This window comes from Octodon degus, unplaced genomic scaffold (genome assembly GCF_000260255.1).
Source record: "Octodon degus isolate 3935 unplaced genomic scaffold, OctDeg1.0 scaffold00243, whole genome shotgun sequence".
In the NCBI taxonomy this organism is placed as follows: Eukaryota; Metazoa; Chordata; class Mammalia; order Rodentia; family Octodontidae; genus Octodon; species Octodon degus.
Window position 1 is genome coordinate 73,695 of NW_004524819.1, and position 8,327 is coordinate 82,021.

The following is an 8,327-nucleotide window of genomic DNA, read 5'->3' on the forward strand; positions in this document are numbered from 1 at the left end:
CTTAGAAAAAATGAGTCATACAGATGAATGTCCATTTTGTATCTGTGTATTCAAAGTGGTTAGGATAGATATATAGTTGCATTCTCTTTATGAATAGAATAATTTGTTCTAATGGTGTTTGTAAATAAGATCTCAAGTCCTCATCTTGTACAGCATTTAACCACTAAGAAGAATATATGCAGTGTGTTATTTGTTGAAACTACTTCCGATTTGATTTGAAACTGTCTCATTGCTGTTTATCAATAAAATTTTGAAAAAGAAAAATGACTATGGGCAGAAGTAGTAGCAGAAAACTTCCCAAATATGGGGCAACAATCTGACATTCCTGTAAGCGAAGCATATAGAACTCCAAATAATATCAATCCAATGATAACCACACCCAAACACATAATAATCAAGATTCCAGAAATTCAGCATAGGAACAGCATACTAAAAGCCGCTAAAGAAAAGACACAGATCACATTTAAAGGAAAACCCATCAGAGTAACGGCAGATTTTTCTTCACAAACCATCAAGTCAAGAAGAGCATGGAGCAAAGTACTTCTAGTCTTGCAAGAAAACAAATTCCAACCCAGCCTGATATATCCTGCAAAACTCTTTTTGAAATATAATGGAGAAGTGAAATATTTTCATGACAAAAACAACTAAAGAATTTCATGTTTACAAAGCCATGCCTACACAGACTACTAAATGATGTTCTAGAGAGGGAGCAAATTGATCACAGCCCTATGAATGAGAACTGAAGGAACCCGCCAAATAGGGCAAACAATTAAACAGAGGAGAATATACAAGGCATACAATAGTAGTCTTTTAGTTATTGTTCTGCGTTTAGCAGCAGAATATTTTCATCACCACACTCTACAAATGAACTTCTCCTCCACCCTATGAGTCATGATTCCACCTGAGTGTACAGGGTGGATTTCAAAGAAATAGCTGTAGCTCAGTTCCACAAGTGATGCCTAGCCACCAGTAACTGTCACGGTCATTATGCATGTCCACAACACACTAGAACTTTGTGCGATATCCTATCCTCAAACTGTTAGAAGTGCTGTTCATTTATTTGCCATTCTAGTATTTATCTGATATTTTACTCTTAGTACTTCTTTGTTATCATGAAAACTTTTTCTTAATTCAATTGTTTTGAAACAATTAATTTTCTGAATATTGCTTAATCTGAATTTTTGTTCTAAGATTTATACTGTATCTTTGACTTACAATTCATTTAAAAGACATTGTATGATATCTTCTCCTAGTATTAGAAACTTTAAAAAGAGTATTTCCATTTTCTGTTGACTTTAAAAAATAAAACAGAGGTTTGTACATAAAAAAAAGAAAAAAGAAATTAACTACTGTTACTCAACTGTATATTTAATGACTTTAAATGTAAGAAAGAACAAATATTAACAGTACAATTTAATTAATGCTAGAGACTTGCTGGTGTGTTGAATTCAGATTGCATCCTCTGAATTTCACAATACTTTAATATTGTCTGTCAATAAAACACTGTATTAATCAATATAAAATAATTGAAAACTTAATTCTTTACACAGAATTCCTGTCTCAAGAATGAGACAGTTATGTTCTGATAGTTTCATGTCTACTTCATAGACATGAAAACAGGGACTGAAGAAGAAAAGGGTCAAAAAAGTATAAGCTTTCCCAGTAAAGAATAACTCATATGTCATTCACGAGAACTGTTCCCAAAGTGCACCTTTTGTTGCAGGGAGACAGAGGAAGCAGATATTTCAGCTGGATGCATTGATACATAGTTCCATTACTGTTTAATAATATATTTTACTTCTACAATATAAGAATAACTGACCCATCTTGTGTATTCCCATTACCAGATGCATAAATCAGAAATTTCAAGAATTCCTAGATTTTTCTTTATAGTCTCTATTTGTGATTCTATTTTCCTAGAATGTTTTATTTTATTTATTTCCTACCTCTTGTGTTTTCTGTGGTGCATATTTACAATGTTAGAAGAACATGGTAATTAATTTCCAACTTAGAATTTTGTTTATCTATTCATCGAGGTGAGTCTATTCAAATTGCCTGTCCTCCTCTTTTGAAGTTAACACTTGCAATTCCCTTCTCTTGAGTTTTTCTATTGCATTCAGTTGTGTACCTGCACTATTATTACTCTTTTAAGAATTTCTTTCCATTAGTTTTCTAAGGAGCTGGGGAGATGGCTCGGTGGAATAAGCACTTCCCTGGCAAGTGCAAAGGCCTGAGTTCAATCCCAGGATCTGTCAAAAAAAACAAAAAACAAAAAAAACCTACTAATCCATTAGTTTTCTGATAGTTGTTTTTGTTCTTACATAACACTAAGGTACCAGCAGAAAACTATAAAAACGACGTTCAAGAAATTAAGCCATGTTGTTATGTTGAGCTGTAGGTGACTCACGTCAACAACTTCTGACATTGCCAGTCAAGTGGAAGACCCAATACTATTATGGACTACTGGACTATTTTGAAATATTTTGCTGAGTTCACACACCTACAATATTTAAATGATGAAACTAAACAAAAAAGGGGTATACAGATGAATGACCATTTTGTATCCCTTTATTCAAAATAGTTAGGATAGATATATAGCTACATTCTCTTAATTCAAGGAGTAGAAGCATTTGTTCTAATAGTGTTTGTAAATAGGATATCATGTCTGCATCTTGAACAGCAATAAACCACTTCGTAGACAGTATGCAAAGTGGTAATTATTTGAACTGTCCTACCAATTCGATTTGAAGCTGCCTCATTGTTATTTATTTCTCAATAAAATTATGGAAAATAAATAAATAATTTTTTTTCCAAAGTAGCTGAAAGCACCTGTCAAATTACAAAGAGGATTGTGGAAAATATGCAAAGCTTATGTGCATCTCTTGCATTTCTCTCTATTTGTATATAATTTTAAATCCTTTGGAAATTTATTAAATACAAGTCAGACTACCTAAAATATCTTAAAACTAACAATATCATTATTTAATAAATATTTGGGTTGAGCATTGTTATGTGCTAAGCACAAATGTGAAACCACATGCTTTATCGTTAAGTAGCCCAGAATGTTTCTGGATGTTATCTGTAAGTGGCTGACAAAATCATGGGTGGATATTAAGTCATTCACTTGAAGAATGTGTCCTTTGGGCAACGAAGGCCAAATGGCTATTTCTGCCTGAAAGAATTAGCAGGAGACTTTGCTCTGCACCTTGATAGATGTTTGAAAGAAGAGATAATTCTTTCAAAGTCTCTTGTGTACAATAAGAAGAGGTGATAGCAGTGAGCAGAGTGCAGTAATCTGGGTGGGCACAACTCTGAAATTTGATGGAACCAAGGTGATGACAAGAGGAGAGACTTGTGGACCCTTGCAAAGCAGATCTCCTGGACTTGACAATTGAAGGAAACTTACCTTGAACTTTTGTGGAGGATGGATGATTCACACGGTAGAGAAGAAAAGAGAGTAAAGAAGCAGAGAAATAGAGAACTAGTGGACTCTACTAAGTCTTTGCTCATTATGCCTCAGGATTCCTTTAACACTCCTATGAATACCAGCTATTGCTATATTTTCAAGCTCATCCAAAGTTTAGAAGTAGACATAAACTAGGTCTCTTTTTGGGGGGCTGACCACAGGCTGCTAAAACTTTTCTTCCTGTGTAAACAGAAAATAGGAAGTGACTGGGAATTTGCTGAGGAAACAATGGACCATGGAGGCAGCCTTTAACCAAAGACTGATACAGTAACGGGATATAAATACCTAATTGGTTTCACTCTGTGTTGGGACAACTCTGGAATATGTCTTACACCAATAGTTTTCAAATTTTATTATGCCTATAGGTGCCTTGTTAAAATTCAGTTTACAATTTAATAAAATTAGTGTGGATGGGGTCTGAGATTTTGTATCATTGTTAGGTTGTTCAGTGATCTCAATCTCCTACTCTACGGAACACACTTAGAGTTTCAATGAACAAAAAAAAATAATGCTAAGGTAAAATTTTAATCTGCTTTGTAGAAGCCATTTCCAGATGAATTTGTTTATTCTGTGTAGGAATCAGAGTTGCTTCTTTCATCTTTTAAGCTATGTTACTATATTTTTTTCTATACCAGGGATCAAACTCAGATCCTTGCACTTACCAGGCAGGTGCTCATGATCCCTAGCTATTTTCTTAGCCCAACCTATGTTATCTTTGTGTGTAGTCATAATTTTCTCATGTTATTTACTTTTTTAAAATAGAATGTATTCTCCTTGACCTCTAGTAGAAAGAGGGAGTGGGGATCCAGGTGCACTGAGACAGCATTCTCATCTTCACAGTTAGCAGTTCCCTTCTTTGTGTCTACAGTGAATGCTTCAGAATAACAGTCCTACTCTTAGCCAGCCCTGTTCTGGCTCTCAGCATTCTTCCTAGTTGAGTTGAACTGCCCCTGCCAGCCTGGATCTCCTAGATCTGTTGACAGCCCTTCTTTCACTGTCCTGAATACTTACAAGCCATTTCTTGCTGGTACATTTTGCTGTCTGTCACTTATGGGCTCCTAGACACATTCTTAACATGTACATCTCTTCATCTCACAGTGATCTTGAGGTGTTAAGACTTAGTTGTTACTTGCATTGATTTCTTATTGAGCAAAATGCTCACACTTGAGGGGGCAATTACATGCTGAATGTGTGTGAAAGCTGCTAGGCCTTAGAACTCTGCCTTCCTTGTTCTTCCCCACAGTACCTTCACAGTTACAGGAATTTTATGTCGTTTCATTTTTGTGAAATATATATGCAACTGTGAGTTTGTTGGTTGTCTTTTTTCCTAGTTATGCTAAAATTCTAGTCTGAGTGTGTGTGTACATTTGAGTGTGTGCATGTGCATATGCATATGTTCGTTCATGCATGTATGTGTGCGAGTGTGTGTGCCTGTGTGTGTGTGTGTGTGTGTGTGTGTGTGTCTGTTTTCCCCATATAATTTCTAGGAGAAAATAAATACTCCTAAATTAGTGATTTTATTTATACTATATTGACTATAATTTATTTACTTTGGTTTATAATCCTCTGTAATAGAAATAGAAATCATTTGCTAGAGCTGCTAAGGCTCAGACTCAGTGTCACATATGTACTTGGATATAATTACTCAGTACAGAAAACTTTGCAGGCTATCTATCATCATTATTGCATTTTCTCTCTCAGTAACTGAGGTCCAGGAAGGTTATATAATTTGCTTAACCTACCACACAAATGAATAGACGATCCAGGAATCAAAACCAATGTGTTCCAAAGGCAGAATTCAAGCTCTAGTCCTGTGAAATGACTTGTTTATTTTTCCTACCAATTCTATGTTTCCATGAATGAAACTATCTATATAACTTTTCCATTCTGCACAGAGTAGTTTAAACTATCCCGGTTATATAAAGGTTTTAGTTTATTAAATGCCTTGTGAATTATTATTCAGGACTTTTGGACTGTGTTGGATTGTATTTTTGCTGAATTCATGCACCTATAGTATTTAGATGCCAATGGAATACCCACATCTGACAGGAATAAACAAAAAAAGGAGATATAAAGGAAGGATCATTTTGTATTTTTACATACAGAACAGTTAAAAGATAAATCTCCCGGTTCAGTTAAAGAAATCAGGCATAAAAAAAAGATTAGTGCAATTAATCCATACTATCCATACTCCATTGCAAACTATGTATTCAGCCATAGCATAATTAAATTCTGAAGGTTCGATGATGATGATAATGCAAAATATAAATGAAACACTGATCCACTTGTCAAATATTTCACCAGTCTCAGGAAACATTACAAATAATACAGACATTTATGCATATACAAACCTCCTTAATTATAAATTAGACTTTTTCTCTTCCTATCAAACTGAGTTGGCATCATATTTCTGTCAGGGCAAAATACAAAGTTCTTTTCTTTCTTTTCATAATTTCATATGCACTTTCTTTGTTTAATAAATAAAGAAACATATACCCGAGAGACAGCCTGGCAGCAACTGCTGTGTCATGACAAGCAGCTCTTATTCAGAAGACCAGAAAGACAGGCATTCCAAGCATGAGCCTACTATTACTAATTGCCATATCAGTGCAGTTGCTTAGTTCATAGGTGTCAGTATATATAGTTAGTGAGGGTGTTAATCCTTCCAATTAACTTCAAGATTCGAAAATCTTCTGAAGATTCTCAGGATCATTGCCTTACCCATCTTGTACATATAACTGCATGGCTTGCCTCTGTCATGTTTCATAACTCTTCTCCTTGCTCTCTCTTCATTGTCTAGTCCTCAATTTCTTGCTTTCCTTTTAATTGTATTATACCTTTCTATTTGTATTTCTTGTTTTGAGTTCTTATACTAGGGAAACTATCTGATATTTACAAACATGTGATTGGTTTATTTCCCTTATGAGTATACCTTCTATTGATATCCACTTAGACATACTCAGAATATGCAGCAAGATATCATGCTTTTCAACTAGCAGTTTTAATGGACCCAGCATTTTTTTTGAGGGCAAAGAGATTCAGTGAGGTTTGGCTTTGCCCAGGTGGGAACTAGTATACAATGTCGAACTGGAGTGTAAAATTAAGTTTCAAGTGCTACGTATCTTTTAGTATACTTTAATAATTTTCTTCCAGTCATATATAAAATTAAAAAACTTTAAATTCATAATAAAAGAACATTTTACAACTGTTTATATTGCTCACTTAATTTGAGATATAAAACTGTTAAAACAAGCTGTTAAGAACTAAACTGATTGTTGATCTTGTTGCAATTTTAAGCATTTCTAAACTACAAATGGAGTCAGCCATTTTCCTAGCTCGACCAAATATCACAGGTTGAATAATTTATGAAGAATAAAATTACATTCAGTTCACAGTTCTGAAGGCTTGTTCAAGATCATGTACCTCTATCTACTGAGGACTTTCTTGCTTGTGGGTATTCAACAGATGCTCAAGTAGGTGGAGAATATCATCTGCATAGACATAGAAAGCATGAAAACTGAGTCTCTCTTCCTTCCCTTATATCTGTAGCTGCTAACATAACATGGCATCATTAATCCTGGTTAGCTCTTATATGCCCAATTTTAAATTCCATTAAATTATGATTCTGAAGATTAAGCATGAGTTTTTGAAGGGACAAACACCAAGATCATAGCAGCTATTTGTACATTGTGCATGTCTTTTTAAAAATGTCTCTTTATGATTTGATACTGGTACAAACTTTTCTTATGCATGCTATTTATGATATCAGGTAAACCTCAATATTAGATATTAATCAAATATCTAGTTTAGATGATATAATTCTTTCTGCAACTGTTATTTTCTGTTTTATTTTATTTTATTTATTATTTTAATTTTATTTTAAATAGAGTAAAAATAGTATTAATATAGAAAAATTACAATTGCTACAGAATTTCACTTAACAAAATTATGTGAAATTCACAATATTTGTTGTACTGCAGTGCTGTCTTCCAACCAGTTATTCATATTATCACATGTATGCATGAAAAATTGGGAAAAAAGAAAGAAATATATGAGATTAAGAATGGAAAAAGGAGAAACATTGGAAAAATGAGACAAATCAAATTAAGCATTACCTGCTTCTTTCCATAGAACAGCAAAATTCCACAGCACAGTTGTCCAAACCATCCTATTTATATACCTAGATAAATCCCTTTCCCCCACTCACTCCCCTGACCTTCTCCTCAACTCAGTAACTCTTTCCTTTTGAATAAGTTCATTCCCATTTTCAGTATCTATTGTACCCTTCAGATTCCATTTTCTCTTTCTCTTTCTGGTTCTCACACTAAATATATTTGCACATGCAGGTCTGGTTTATTTAACTTAAGAGTATAGTCTGTAGTTGTATCCGTTTATCAACAAAAGTCTCAAATTTATCTGGTTTTATAGCCAAATAATACTCCATGGCATAAAAATACAACTTCTTTATCCATTCTTCAGTTTATGGGCATCTGGGTTGTTTCCAGGATTTAACTTCAGAAATACAAATCAAAACATTACTGAGATTCTACTTCACTCCAGAAAGAATGGCTAACAAAGGCGTTAGCCAATAACAAAGGCTGGAGAGGCTCTGGGGAAAAAAAGCACTTTTCTATTGTTGGCAGGAGTATAGACTGGTACAAGCACTATGGAAATCAGTGTGGACATTCCTTAAAAAGCTAGGATTGGAGATCCCATTCAAGCCTCCTAGGTATTTTGCTAGAAGAAGTGAAAACATTGTGGTAAGCCACAGTGATATCTGTGCAACCATGGTTATTACAGTGCAATGTGCTATACTTTATTGTATTAATTTTTAAATTGATAGAATAATTAAAAATCTATA